At 38.3% G+C, this 15,503-nt stretch overlaps 1 protein-coding gene across 4 annotated transcripts in view; it reads left to right on the top strand.

Annotated features, from left to right (window-relative positions):
* Positions 1-15,503, top strand: part of ZMYND11 (zinc finger MYND-type containing 11) — a 109,247-nt gene that overhangs the window by 1,003 nt on the left and 92,741 nt on the right. The window lies entirely within an intron of this gene.

The following is a 15,503-nucleotide window of genomic DNA, read 5'->3' as shown; positions in this document are numbered from 1 at the left end:
AGCCCCGCCTCACCCCCGTCCCCCCCCCAAGCCCCGCTCTTTTCCCACACGCGGGGCGACCGCTTTGCTCCCCACTCCCCCCCTCCTTTCCTTTCTCTCACACACACCCCCGCCGCCCCCGCATTTCCTCGCTAGGGTGGGGGATGTGAGGACGGAGGACGGGTCTTGGCCCGAGTAATGGCAGCTGCTCGACAGCGCCGAGTCGAGGGGGGCGGGCTGCGCCACCCCCGCGGCTGGGACGGCCTTACCGCCCCGCCCCGCCGAGCGGACAGGCGGGGGACGGGGGCCCCCGGCTTTCCGGATCGCCCTGCTGGCGGAGCGCCTCGTCCCCTGGCACGGCCCAGGGGGCTTCCTCGCCCTCCCCACCTGCTCCGGGGTAGGGCGCGGGGGGAAAAAGGGACGATTTCTCCGCTTTCCTCCTCCGGCTACCCCTGCTGCGGGCGAGGGGCGTGCGGGGAGCCCCGCTGCCTGCGGGCCGGGGCCCTCCCGCGCCCTCCAGGAACAGCTCACTCGCTCCCCCCAGGCAGAAAGGGCCCTCCCGGAGCCCCGCCGGACTCGGCGGTCGGATTTTGGGAGAATATGAACTACTGAGGGGCTTGCTTTTGGTGCTTTTGGTGGTTTTTTGTGTGTGTGTGTGTCCCCGAAACCGTGTCTCCAAATAAATCCCCTCGGTTCACTTTGTGAGGTGTTTTCCTTCTTCCCCTACCTCAGGGGTTGTCCAGAGGCCTGTGTTTCTCCTCTCCTTTCTTTTATGGGGAAAGGATGCAAGCGTAGTTGTGGGGTTTCCCATGGTAAGGATGATGGGGAGCTTCAGCGCGCTTTCCTAACCTTCCATGCGTTTCAGAGAACAGTCCCCCTGTAAAATACTGATGTTAAGGACTTCGGAAACTTTGTGTGTCTTTTGGGGCTTATCCGGAAAACAGCAGACTTTGGGAATTTGTTGTTTGTCTTCTGCGAACATGGCAAACAGAACTTTGCAAAGGCTAGAGCTGGGGTGGCTTGAGAAGAGGAAAAGGGGTGAAAAAGTATTGAATTTGGTGCTGGTTGGTTTTATAATTGTATAATTTGGCATTTTAACACCCTGGAATCATCTGCCACGGTCTCTGTATTGTAGGAGTAATACTATTTGTTGTAGTTTTGAGAAGATCTTACTGCAGTGGAAAGGACCAAAAGTAGAAAATGCTCTCTTGTCCTAGATATGCTGATTTTTTTGCACTTCTGTTGCTATTCTTTGTAGGAAATTGTTTAATTCTTTAGGGGTGATCACCGAGACAGGTGTTGGGAGGGGGGAAGAGTGGGAGTGGAAATGCCAGTTTGTGGTTCAGGTTGCAGTCCCTTGGGTTTTTCTAGTCCCTCATCCTTCAGCGTGAAGGACCTGGCATCTCTCCACATTTTTTTATTTTTTTTTTATTTTGTTATCAACCATTCTGAGCGCGCTACAGAAAGTCTTTAGGGAAGTAGACCATTTGCGGACTGCTGTTTTGTATAAAAGTGAAAGTACCCACAAAATAATTCCCAGCGTGGATTTATGTTTAATGCCAGCTTTTCCATGCCTAAACAAACTCTCTCTGCTTTTTTTTTTTTTTTTTTTTTTTTTTTTTTTTTTTTTTTTTTTTTTTTATTTTTTTTTTATTTTGTTATCAACCATTCTGAGCGCGCTACAGAAAGTCTTTAGGGAAGTAGACCATTTGCGGACTGCTGTTTTGTATAAAAGTGAAAGTACCCACAAAATAATTCCCAGCGTGGATTTATGTTTAATGCCAGCTTTTCCATGCCTAAACAAACTCTCTCTGCTTTGACCAGATATTTGTATGGGGAAGGGAATGGTTCATGGGCTAGGTTGTACAACAGAGAGCACTTTATCTTTCTGATGGTGAGTTTGGTTTTAATGAGAGGGAAAAAAAGTTGCTGTGTTGATGACTTTTTGATGATCGTGCTATGAATGGTGGTCTCTGCCGTCAAGAAGAGGCATCTGCAACTGATATTTGGTATTGGGGTCAGCACCAAGGGACTGAGTGAGAAAAATGGCTCTTCCACTCCATCTCATGAGCTGGATAGTGTGATGGAAATTACCTAGTGATGAACTCAGCTATGTAAGGGGAGTTGTGAGTGTGTGGATGTTGGGTGGGGGTCTTAAGACTTTGGTGGTGTGCTAGAAGATGGTCTTCTTCCACAGTTTGGAGCTTTATAGCACTAATTTAACAGGGAAGTGCCCTCCATACCAGTGAAGCTGATGTGTTTATTTTTTTTTTTAATCTAAGCGAGCACTTACAGCTATTATTTTTAAATATAAATGTAAAAAAACATTGAGTTTGTTCATCATGAACTAAAATTCTTAGTAGTTTGTCTTGGTCCTTATGTATTGTGAGCCAGAGCAATACTTGTAACTTTTCAGGAAAAATTTAACACTACAGAAGTAACAAGAATTTCATGACTGTAATTGCTGTGTGCCCAATATGCGACTGCTAGGTCGTTTGCTGTAATCTGGTGCTGTGTGTCCATCCTATTTGTAGGTAGTAGGCAGTCTGTATGCAGCTAGTGTTCAGGTTTCTTGGGGGTCCCGTCTGCCCTTGTAGCAGAGAGTAGAAGGGACTGTTTAGGAGAGACTTGAGGCTTCCGCAGGGGAAGAGCCTGGATCATCTTGTCAGCCTAACATCATCTCAAGAGCAAATGAGATGGTGAAAGGCTGTGAAGTGTGCTCGGCATTTCCACCTTGCAGGTAAATATAACCTACTGGGTGCTGTTAGTGACATGGTGCTCCTGGAGAAGAAAACAATGTGGATGGACAATGAATTTGGCCTCAATCTCACCTTGAAGTGGCTTAGGCTACATCTAGACTGTTGTGCATTTCTACCAGTGAACCACAGCTTGGGGACCACTGAACTGTGCTATCTGCAATCTCTGAATTAGGATGAAATACTAAAAGAAATAGATAAAAGACAACATTTGAAGATGTTTTCTTAATTTTAGGCATCTAAACCTCTCCGTAAATGTTTGCATTGTCTAGTTTGTTAGACAATTGTCTCATTTCACACAATTTGAGAATCAGGAAATTTTTGAATTAGGAGACTTGTTTTGGAATTGAGTACCCAACTTCAGTCAACTAAAGTTCACAAATTTTGGATATACCTGTAACTAGTTTTCATAGTTACTACCTTCCACAGTCTTTCAGAGCATTTAGCTCTGGAAGCGTGTAAGGACTTCAGACAGTGAATCTGTCCAAGATAAAAGTTCTGAAAGAGGGACAGGGTGATGATGAAGATGTTGTCAGTAAACTTCTGATTTTCTTCTTAAATGTTTTTTTAGCTAGCTCCAGAGTGGCATAAGTGTCAGTAAAATAAGTCTTTTATCCGTAATGTATGTTGTTACAAATGCTAAGTCAAACTATAGACAAAATTAATCTATGCAAAGTATATGTGGCTCACACCAGTGATGAACTTGGTTCATAAAATGCTGAGTTGTTTAAAATTACTGGCCAGATGTGTACAAGGGTTTACTCTCCTGAATGAGATAAAGTAGATGGGTTTTATTTTTTGCAAGAGTTAAATCAGAATTGTTGGAGCAATTCTTTTTCCCGTGTCTATCCAGTAAATATATACATTTCTTTTGAATTCTGACCACTGATTTTATTAATTGGGGTGGTTTTCCTTCTATGGAATACAACTTTCTTTAGCCATCCTTCTTGCACTGGTTGTTTAGGAGCTAATGACTGATCATGTTCTTTATCTGCAGGGTTTTTTTGTGTTGGTTTTTGTTGGGTTTTTTTTAGTCTCAGGATGTGATGAACACTCCCATAGTACTTGCGTAGTACTTGGAGCGTGGTGCCCTTGGTAGCTGGGCAGTGCAACATATGTCATCTTTTATATAGCTCATACATTTTAGCCTGTCAGTGTTCCTTGTGCTAAACGTTGTGAACAAAGATTGTTCTTGTCAGGTTCTGGATGATTTTTGATCAGTTGAATGTAAATTTAGCTCATAATTGGGTTATTGTTCTAAGGTTTAATCTGCCAGTCGGGAGAATACAGCCTGCAAAATAGGTAGTTTATAAGATGAGGTAATGATTCCATTTTGCAGGAATTCCTTAATAAGTTAACTCTTACATTCCTAAAACAAGTTTTCAGTAATTTTCAGTGCAGTATAAAGATGCAAGTTCAGCAGTGGGTGAAAGAATATCTTGTCATCTATACAAAATGCAAAACAAGTGTGGAAAACTTCTTGAAATAAAGCTCAAATTTGTCTTTAAATGGTGGAGGATAACATTCCTCCAAAAAAACCCTTCATTCCTGGATGTAGTGGAGGTAACTGGAAGTAGATTGATAGATACCAGAGTGGCTGTGTACAGTATAATAAACACTGTGGCCTCTAGCCTGAATGGGTGAACTCCTATGGCACACGGAACTCTCTGATTTCAGAGGCCTCTCTGCATGCATCTCCCTGCGACACCAGCGCTGGGCCGAGCCGATTTTTTCCACATTTTCAATTCTAGTCTCTAAACATAGTTTTATCATCTGTTTAAACCAATGTCTGCCATCAAGTTAATTGAGCAAGTCTGAACTCTGTCTTACTACTTATTTATTTTTAACTAAGCTGTGAATATTGAATTATATGAAGAATATTTTTTTAGGGGTGAAACTAGAGAAATAACTCCATAATGGGTTTTTAGCATTATTTTTGTTTCAAAAGGAGTAAATAAGCTACTTGTTCCAACTATACTGTTTCACTGAAGTCTGAAGTCATGCTAACACACACAGTTGGCTTGAAATGCTTTTTGATGTAAGATGGCTGCAATCAATTTCTTTAAATACATGAGTTATTAAAGGGTGAACTAACCTGAATCATAAGCTATGCTAGAGGCTGATTTTTTCCTTATGTTTTAGTAAGATTTTATTCATATTTTTTATGTCTCTCTTCTGCTTTTTTCTCCCTGAGACGAACAGGGTCTTTTACTCTTGTGGGCAGATGACAGCAGGCACAGTGGTGATAACACTGTGACATGTCCATGAACCCAAGTTAAAGCTCATGGCGTCTAATTTTAGGTCAGCCGGCTTTGGTAATACCCCGTCAGAGCCTGATCCTATAGCTGTACCACGTAGATAAATCCAAAGTGTAGTTATTGAGAGTTTTGTGTACAAAAAGACTGGGTTTGATTTTCTTCCAATCCCTCATTTTCTGCTTCACCAAAGTGCAGAAGTTTCTGCTATGAAAGTATAGAGACATGTAATTTGAATTTAAAGTATGTTATTGGTTAAAATAGCAAGACCATAATATTTGTAATTTCAAAATTCCAAAAAAATTAAAAAATATTAAAAAATATTGTTACTGGTATACCAACAGTCAGAATATCTTTCCATATACCTTTACACTATACTTAATGTTAAATTCCAGGATTATATAATTGCGGAATAAAACATTGTGAATTAATGATTAGGACTCTTCATACAACTCTCAATTGTAGTATGAGATAAAACTAATTCTTAACAAATAATTTTAGCACCAGAGACAGTGAAATCTGAAGTGCTAAAATCCACTTATTGGTTAAAAAATGAAGTCAAGCATACCTACAAAATTACCAGTAACATCCCATTCACCCTTTCTGTGGAAATTGCATTTTTTGCATGCAAAGAACTGGTCTCACTGTGTTAATTCATTTTTGTCCATAATAGGATACTATTGATTTGAGATCTAGTAATTTTAAAAAAGAAGAGTTAAACCTATTGCTGTTTACTTCTTATTTCTCCCATGCTTCATTTCCTTTTCCTTTGTTAGTACGTTAGAAATAAACATGAAACCAACTTGCCTTATATTCAAATATATGATTTTAATGCAGCTAACTTAACTAATGTTTTGGTTACAGACCATAGGAGTCTGCTAGTAGGTGTAGTACTCAAAAGCAGCATTTTGGAAAGTGGGTATTTGTACTTTGATGTCGTGCACTTACAGCACAGCATTATTATCTGGTCTTAAAGATAGGTGGATGGGAGTCGCATGCAGTGACTCATGGGATATGGTACTTAGTTCGCTAATTTTAGCAGAGCGATTCTTATCTTCCAGCGTTAGGCTTTATTGGAACCTTTTGGAAAAGCAATGAAGTGAAACAAAATGGGGTTGAGGGAAAATGATTAGCAGAATCCTGAAGTATCTAGAAATAATATACAGTGAAAAATAAATTAAAAGGATGTAAGATATGTTTATTGCTCAACAAATCTTTGACAAGATCTGAGAGACAAGAGAGCTTTATCTTTCTTAGCACGCTATCATCATTTTCTATTAAGTCTCACACAACATTTCTGCATTCAGTAAGAGAGGATGTCACACTACAGATACCTGTTTACAACAATCACAGATGTTTCTCAAGTCAGAAACCAAGTAACAGCCAAGTCTGGATTGACTGTTTGTGCCTTATTACTATTTTCTTGGTGTCATTGTCAGTAAAATAAAACTTCCGAAGAGGAGATAGTCTGTGTCTTGCTGCGTAACATTGCAGTGCGTGCATTCACATGCACAAATTAAAGTTGAAATTTTACCTCAGAATGGTGGGGGTTTTGTTTCTCCAGTTTTCCTTTTGGTTGGTTGTTAAGTTTGAGATCGGTGTCTTCGGAGCCATCATTAACTTCAGGGACAAGCTTAAACCCAGTGTTTATGCATAATCTCCTCTCCCCAACCAATTACTTAAGATTCAGGTTCAAAATTGTGCAAAATCAAAACAAAAGAATTGCTATTTCATAAGATGTAATCACAGGCCACTGATTGTTCACTGATGAAAATTGATGATGTTCACTGCAGAAAATTCATTGTTACCAATAGATTAATATTAATATAATGATGGAGACCTTGATCATACAAGCACTTGTTTCCCACAGGCATAAAAGTACATAGGCCTTGGAGCATACTGATGAATCAAGTTTATTTTCATAAAATATTTTTAAAAATTAAAACTTTACATACAACTCCAATATTCAGGGAAGAGCACAGTTACAATTTGTTTTGCCTATATAATTTTATGTAATGTTATATTTTTGATTCTTCTGCTGGAGCATGCAATGTTACGTAGGCATTTTTCATGCCTTTTGAATATCAACAGTATGACTATTGTTATTTTAAAAAGACTTTTGCACACACTAAATTTTACATTGAAGATTATTCCCATTGAAGTTAAGGCACTTTTCCTACATGTACATTAGTCTTTGAAGGAATTTACAGTATCTATGAAAAGAACAGAGGAAACATGGCTAACATTTTTCTATTAGAGACTTTTAACATTTTCTGTATATCTGTATGTTATAGAAAGCCTTAATTATAAATAAACTGGTGAAAGAAGAAATATAAGGATTCTTAATGGAAAAGCTGATACCATTATGAGAAGAAAGGTTTATTTTTACATTAGGAAAGCTAGGAAACAGATACAGCAGGAAACTGAGAATTTTAACGTAGTTTCAAAATTATGGAAATTATGTATGTGAAAGCAAGTTTAATAATCACATGATTTTTTTTTCTATCACAGAACATAAATTAAAAACCTGTGAATTCCGAAAATTACCTTGACTCATCCTGTTCATTAGCATTTACCTGCAAAATCTAGACAATCCTTTTTGCTGTGTGCCACAAGGAGTTTAGAAGGAGTAATGTTCTCCTCACCTTGTGCTTCTATTCTTTCTTTGTTACGCAGTTCAGATATCTCAGAAGACATTTTTTCTTTTCTGTGTTAATTAAAAGCAAATAATTGTTATTAGTTGTTTTCACAGGAACCAGACTGGCACCATTTTTAGCTTCATATAACTATAGTTGAGACTTTAGGACATTCCTAAGAATCAACTGCATGAACCTTTTCTCAGGAAGCTGGATGTTTCAGTGTCAGTCATCATGTGCAAGCTGACATAGGAAGATAATACAGCACACTGAATAATTTGGCATTGACACAAACATTTTCTCAATAAAAAAGAATTTTAAATTATTTTCACCAATCAAAATAGCTTTCTGAAAACTTTTCCTGATCCTGGTAAAATGTAGGGAAGAGTGAGAAGGGATGTTGTCAACTGAGGTTAAACCACGACAGATGTACACTTTGTTCATTGGTAACTCACAGTGTCTGACCTCTTACCAGTCTGACTAGAATGTAATGTCAGATTGTTTAAAAACAACCATAAGTATTAAAATCTTGTTTGTTTCCTTGTTAAAAAACAAAGATTGTTTTATTTCACTGACATACCTTTTTGAAGGAGAGTGCTGATGCATACCTGGAAGCATTTCAGACTGACAGTGTTGGAAAGCAAGAAACATGGACGCTCTCAATCTGTAATTGCATCTCTCAGTTTTTTAGCTTTGTTGTCTTCTTCTTCTTCTTACACTGACCTGAAGTAAATAGACTTACAGGAAATATTTGTTGTAAGAAAGAGATTCTGCCTTTTCCTGCGCACTTTCTACTCCGCTGGCTCCCAGAAGGCTTCTTTATAAAACCTCCTAATTGGAAGCATACTCCTAACTTCTCTCTGATTCCAGACGTGAGATCTCCTCTTGTTATTCAACTTGTACTTTTAGGAAATATGGATTATCAGTGAAGTACCTCCAGGTGCCAGTTTTATTAGGTTTTCTAATCCATGCTGACATTCTTTTTCTCAACAGTTTTAAAAGGTTTTATAAAAATAACCCATTTACAAATCATCCAAGTATAAACCTAACTTGCAGCACTAACTTCTGAAGACATGTAGCTTTCAATAGAATTGAGTGATTTTTGTCCCTTATAGTGGCACAGGAAACATTGATAAATACCAGCTAAAGGTAATTGATGGCACAGATGCTTTGAGTGCAGGTGCACCAAGGAGCCTAGAAGCAGAACGGTGTTTGCTCTGCCAAGTTAGTGGATAAGCAGTTAGAGTGTTTCCTGGGCCTGTGGGAAGGAGTGGTATCCAAATTTCCGCTTGACTCTTCTTACGTGAGAACTGCCTTTCTTGATCAAACTAGCATGTTGTGTAATCCAGAGTCTTGTCTCCAGCCATTGCCAATCTCAAATGTCTTCCAGAAAGATGCCAAAAATTACCCAATTTTCTGATATAGAAAGCTATAGAATACTTTTTTCCCCCATAGTAGTTCCCAGACATTTAGATCTTGGTTCCTGCTTTTACGCATAAAAATTTATATTTATTCCAAAACTCCATTTTGGACTGTTGTAAAATCTCTTCACGATAATAACTGAATAACCCTTTTTTGGGTCAAGCCTGGTCTTCTGTCCTCTCCAAATGCCTTGCAGCCTCCCACTGCAGTGCTCTTTCTCTTCTGGTATTTACTTGAGAGCTCCTGCCTCGGTTACAGAAAAGAGCCATGTATACCTGCCTGTCCACGCAGTATTTGATGGAGATAAGAGACCTTGAGGGGTGAGTTAATGAAAGGCCATAGTGGTTGTCTGTTGAGTGCAAATAAGAGCTGGGACATGCACGTATGAAAAGAAGAAAGGGAGAGTTTGGTGTGAAATGCGCATTAAGTGAAAGTCGAGGTACACATGTCACAGTATATGTGAGAGAGGACCGTGTCTTTGCTGACATAATTTGGTGCAGCACTGTTGACTTTAGTGGAGTAATATTAGTTTACACCTGCAGAAAATTTTCTTCTGAATGTCTGGGAATGAGAATATATAATGAAGTGTTTATGTATGAGTGACAGAGAGAGGGCGCGTGCGAGAGCGCATGCACACATTTTCAGGCCTGATTGATTATATGAAAAAAACCCTGCAGTTGAAAGAACATTATTTTAAATTAACATTATTATCTTCACGTGTGAGATTACAGTTCACTTTGGGCCAGATCCTAGCATCATTGTGTTTCTTGAGCAGAGACTGTTTTTTCCTTGAATGAGGTTACTCAGTATGAGAATGGCAAAATGTAGTCTGATCTTTGACAATAAAAATATATGGTTTAGTCACCATATATTATAATATTATTGTATTATTCCTGTCAGGAAAACATGGATTTTTTTTTTTTTTAAATAAATGGTTACATTTTCTTTGAAATGTAAAATAAAAAGTAAGAGAAACCTTTTTTAGGATCTCTAATCTTATGCTTGGAGAAGCTTGCAGCCATTTTAATTCATGCTGCATTCATTGATCTAGCAGTTAGATTACTTAATCACACTGCAGCTAGGTCATCTACCTATCGGACACTGTTAAAGAGTTCAGTAATATACTTTGGGTTATTGGCTTCTAAATGTCACTTTTGCAAAAAAAAAGAAAAAATAGGAAAAAAGCAAACAAACTATAAACATCCCAGTTAACTTATAAACAATGTAAAAGAAAACGCAATGTGAATTTGGCTTCTAAATGTCACTTTTGCAAAAAAAAAGAAAAAATAGGAAAAAAGCAAACAAACTATAAACATCCCAGTTAACTTATAAACAATATAAAAGAAAACGCAATGTGAATTCATGGTCTTATCATTCAACTCTTTTTTTTTTCTATACATAATATAAATAGAAAAAAATGCACATCATCACAAACAAAGGAAAAAAACCTGATTTTGATCTTTGGCAGTTTTTTTGCTTTTATATACAGAGTTTTGCAACATTAAGTCATCTAATTAGGCAGCAGCTTGCTATTAAATATTTTCATAACAGACGTAGTTTGTGAGCATGAAAATGAAAGCCACATTTTAAAAATATAACCCCAAATAACTTTCTGAAATTAAAAAATACTCTAAAAAATGGCTTATTCTTTTATTTTAAATATAATCATGTAAAAAAGTGGGAAAAGTCTGTGTTTTAGGTATCCAGCAGCAGTAGGAAACTAATTTCCTAGACTGTAAGTGCTGCAATAGTAGAAGCCCAGCGATCCAGATATTTAAAAAGGGAAATAAATATGGCAACAGCTAATGTGTGGCAGTGAAAAGCAGAGGAAAAGATTGTCGTGATGCTCTTAAGTGTCCTGTATTTTCTGAGAGGGAGCTACTCACAATGAAATAAATCTCTTCTTGGTATGCAGTAGGCAAGTAACTTGTATAAAAAGAGACGGTAAATTCTTTGGCAGTGATGCACTTGGCAGTAGCGGTTTTTAAAGGGTCACCTGTGCGCCTTTCAGTTATTTCCCTACAGAGATGAAAAGGGAAGTTCATGCTCTTCTGAGGTATTGTTTTAGTCTGTCTGAATGCAGGTGGAAAAAGAAAGTCATGTTTCATGTGAAGATGGGAACTGTATTTCCCTCCTGTTAAATGAAAGCTAAGAATCCAGAGATGCTAATTCTGTCTGTCTGCGCCTGGATCCCTTGGCTTACTTCCTTGTGCTTTCCTGATGTACACTGAAAGCTTCATCAAACGAGCGGTTATGATCATGTTAAGTATCTCTCAGTGTTACTATACCTTCAGCAGAGACACTCTATTTAGAGGAAGGGGTCAGTTGTTCATCGTATTTGCAGTGTTTTCTTAATAAGCAAATTATTCAGTGGTTTCACACTCAGACTATTTTAATACCTCCTCTGCTTTATTGTATTAGTCTATGACAATTTTGGTACAAATTCTTGTTAAACTTTCATGTGGGCACTCTGAGATGCGATTCCTTTGTTTAACTAACACACTATGATGTATATACATGAGGAGTCCGACTGTAGAGGAGGAATTTGACTAAAGGTTTTATGAATGCCATCCCATTGCTGAGTGAGACCTCAGTGCACCAAGGCAGATTAAATAGGGATCTGATACTTTTGCTCTCTTACTTTTGGAAGAGCATTGAATAGGCTGTAAACTCAGATGAATATGCTGGGTCCACACTGTGTATTTCTTTACCAGTAAATAGGGACTTCAGTCATGGAAGGCAACTCAGCAATGTTAAAAAAAAATGCCAGCTGCGTGGCAAAGGAAGATGAGAATTGAGTGATAATAAAAGCAAAAAGTCACTGTTAATGCAACATACTTGCATTTTTTTCCAGGAGCTGAAGATGCCTCTTGAAAAAGGTTTTGGGTGGCTGCATTACAGTTTAGGAGTCATCAAGGGAAAGGGTGTTTAGCTACAGGTGAAGTTAACAAGAGTTAACAAGTGTCCGTTGAGATCAGTCCATTCTGGTGGGTGTGGTGGCCAGATGATTATCAAACAAATAAATGAAGTACAATATTACAATGGGTATCAAACCTTTTCATGTCTACATTACTAAACCTAAGAAACAAAAGAGCTCTTGATAGTTTGAAGTTACAGCCCTGTTTTTGAGCATTTCTTCCGAGTTCCACTGAATTAATGAAATTAACTGAACTGCCAAACTCGGTGGAGAGCTGCCGGTTAGCCGTTGTCACAGGAGCCCCACATCTCGGGCAGAATGTGCTTTGTCTTTACAATCATTTTGTCTTGAATTTAAATGACGACCTTCACTTCCTGCGTCGCAGGCTACAGCAAGCTGCAATGGGAGGTAGCCCTGAGAAGGTGTTTGCTAATGAGGCTCTAGCACCCATGACAGTTATGCTAGATAATTAAAAAGTGATAGGTGATGGTGTACTGTGTTTGGAAATTTCATGTCAAGTACATATTTATATAATTATGATTTTGACTCATCCAGGCCATTTGTGTGACCGTTGGCACTTTGCACAAGAGTAAGGATGCTTGCCCTCTCGTCTTGGCCAAGTTCCAGTTTGGGTAATTACATTCTGACTACCTAGTTTCTGTAGAGTTTCCTCTGGATTTTGTTACTGTTGTTTATTTACATAGTAATGCATATGTACTTGGCAGTTTACAAAATAACAGCACAGGATAAAAAAGTTACAAAAATCCCTGCTCCAAATTACATTTAGTATTTGTGCATGAATAAATATAGAGTGGCATGACACAGTACAGAAAAAATACAAAGTGGCACATTCAGTAATAGCATTCATAGAAGAGGTAGGATTTCAGAGTTCATGAAGTAGAAGAGAAAGTGCAGTCCATGAAGTGCAAGTGTAAAAGAAGACAGCAAAGGGGTGATGGAGACAAAGGAGAGAGGTGAGAAAACTAGATAGATCTAGGAGGGATGAGAAAAGAAACAGGGGATGAGGTGTAGTTCAAGAATGCTTTGTAGAAGACACTCCTGCACAAGCTGTTACACCATGGGTTAAGTTGCTGAGTAGTGTGCGCTGTTAAACATATGATGCATTGTGCAGCAGGAATGCACTGGTGGGAGAAATAATACCTGTTTGTATTGTAGTTAAAACTGTATATATATTTTTACAAGGTCATTGGGCATGGATTTTACATGTGTATCAACAAGGGAGGGGGAGTCAGTTTATGTGGTGGTGTATATACATGTCAATAGGACTTAGGCAATCACAGATCTGTACGTGGCAATCATCTGCTGGCACAGAAATGTTCCTCTTCTACATACAAAGACACATTTTATCATTTAACACTCAGTCTCTCAGGATCCTGCTTAAATTACAGTAGGAAGAATTTGCTGTGTATTACTGTAGAGTAACAGGTAGATGGAAAAAAGAACCCAAGCCACATCCTGTTGTGGAGAGTTGTTCTGTAGAAATATGAACTTTAAAGCTGCAAGCTTACTCTTAAAACTTGTTGATATTAATAACCAATATTAGCCTGGAATGGATTTCCAGAGGAGTTCAAAATAATCCAATATTAGACCATATTGCATAATATGGTCTAATAGCAGTCCAATATTTACAAGAACTGTCCCAGTGTTCTTCCAAAAATACTTAAGTCTGCTTAGAGATACTTCATCCACAGCCCAGATGTACCCCATTTGACACAGATATTAGAAGTACACAGAAAAAAGTTTTAAACAGTTTTCATTTTGAAAATGCTTTCAAGAAAAATGTTTTTGAATAGTACTTGTGAGTGGAATCATATTCATCTCAAATAGATTGTTCACAAAAAGAGGGTTTGGGGTTTTTTTGTTTAATTTTTCTAGAAATGGAAAAAATGGTTTTGAAAATATCTTGGCATTTGCATATTAATGATGTTTCTTATTGTTAGTAGTTGTTTTTACATGACTTCATTTGCTAATAAAAGTAGTACATAATGTCCTATGTACTTACGCAAAAGAAATTTAGGACAATGCATGTGCTTTTGAAAGTTGTGGTTCTTCCTATTTTTATTTTGGTCTGTTTAACGTTTTTGGGGATATCTGTCTTGGCATTGGTTTTGGAAAAAATTCCAACAAAAATATTTTTCACTTTAGGTCACAGATACACAGTAGTACCAAACCTTTAAGCTCTTACCTAGCATAACTACAGTGATCACTTATTCTGAGCTCCTTTAGCTCCTGTGTAACCCAGCTTAAATAATTTTACCTATTTCTCCTGGATCAAGCCCACTGAAAATGCCATCACGAGTCCTTGTGATAGCAGCCAGCCTGTCATGTGTAAGTGAAAGGGTTGAAGACCCATCTTTCAGCGCTGTGGGGCAGACAGGGATCTTACCCACTTAGCGGTGTCTGTCTAGTTGGGTCTTTTTTTGTCATCTATGGGCTTTTTTTATGGAAAGAGGCAGTAATACTTCAACAAGGAAAGCCATCCAGCACCCACGTGCTGCGCATTCTGGGAAGGAGATCCATGTGGCTTCTTACCATATTTTTTTCCTTCTGTATCATTTATTAAACCTGTTATGGAATATCTGCTTAAGGCTAAAAAAGTTTGAACTCTCACTTAGCCTCATTAAGGTCTTGGGCTTGCTGTTTACAATTGCTTTCATCAAGGCCACTTCCTCAGAGGCTTTTGCAGGAGACACATATGTTCTTATGAACGACCTTCTTCATTTTCTGCCTCAAATGAGGGTAGAATTATACTTTTTAATCAACAGGTTTTATTTACTCTCCAAATTTTATTTCTGGTGTTCTGCCTCTAAAGCAGAATTCGTTTTTTATACTTTTATGCTGGGGGTTGTCTACTTCTATATTCACACATTCAAACGCTTCAGGCTATTCATGTGTGTTTTCTGAAGGGTTTAACAGTTCAGCCATTCAAAGTCAATTGGAGGCTGTGTCAAAATTTGCTATCAGACTGCTGAAATGAATCTCCTGCTGTTACTACAGAGTACTTCTCCAGAGCATACAACATTGTTAAGAAAAAGTTGAGATATTGGAGATGATGCTATCTGGAGCTCCATCCCTACCTTCACCATGTGCTGTAATATTACTCAGATCTGTATGTTGGTAAAGAAGTGCTGGAGTGGTTTGTACAAAAGACTGCAGGACCTCAGGTACTTAGTGGCCAGGTGTAGTTGTTTAAGTCACTGTGATAACCTATACTTGTGCACTGTCACTCAAAAAGAGAAAAAGAGGTAATTTACCAATAGGCAATTTTGTGTGTGTGTGTGTAGTTCACATTTATGTTTTCTTTTTGATTATTTTGCTCTCCCTCAGAATTTTTGGAAGTTCCCCAAATTTTATTTCTATGATTGGGAGGAAACTGAAAGTGGCACAGTCAGCCTGTACCTTATATACTTATTCATTGCAAAGATATAAGACTAGTCTTAAGTGAAAGGACGTATATGTAGCTCGTTAGTTTGAATACACGAAGAATTCATGTCTAAAAGAATTCTGGTTACTGGTA

The sequence above is a fragment of the Aptenodytes forsteri genome, unplaced genomic scaffold, assembly GCF_000699145.1.
Source record: "Aptenodytes forsteri isolate BGI_AS27 unplaced genomic scaffold, ASM69914v1 Scaffold257, whole genome shotgun sequence".
Classification (NCBI taxonomy): Eukaryota; Metazoa; Chordata; class Aves; order Sphenisciformes; family Spheniscidae; genus Aptenodytes; species Aptenodytes forsteri.
The sequence above is the reverse complement of the archived record's forward strand: the minus strand, read 5'-3'. Positions and strand labels throughout refer to the sequence as shown.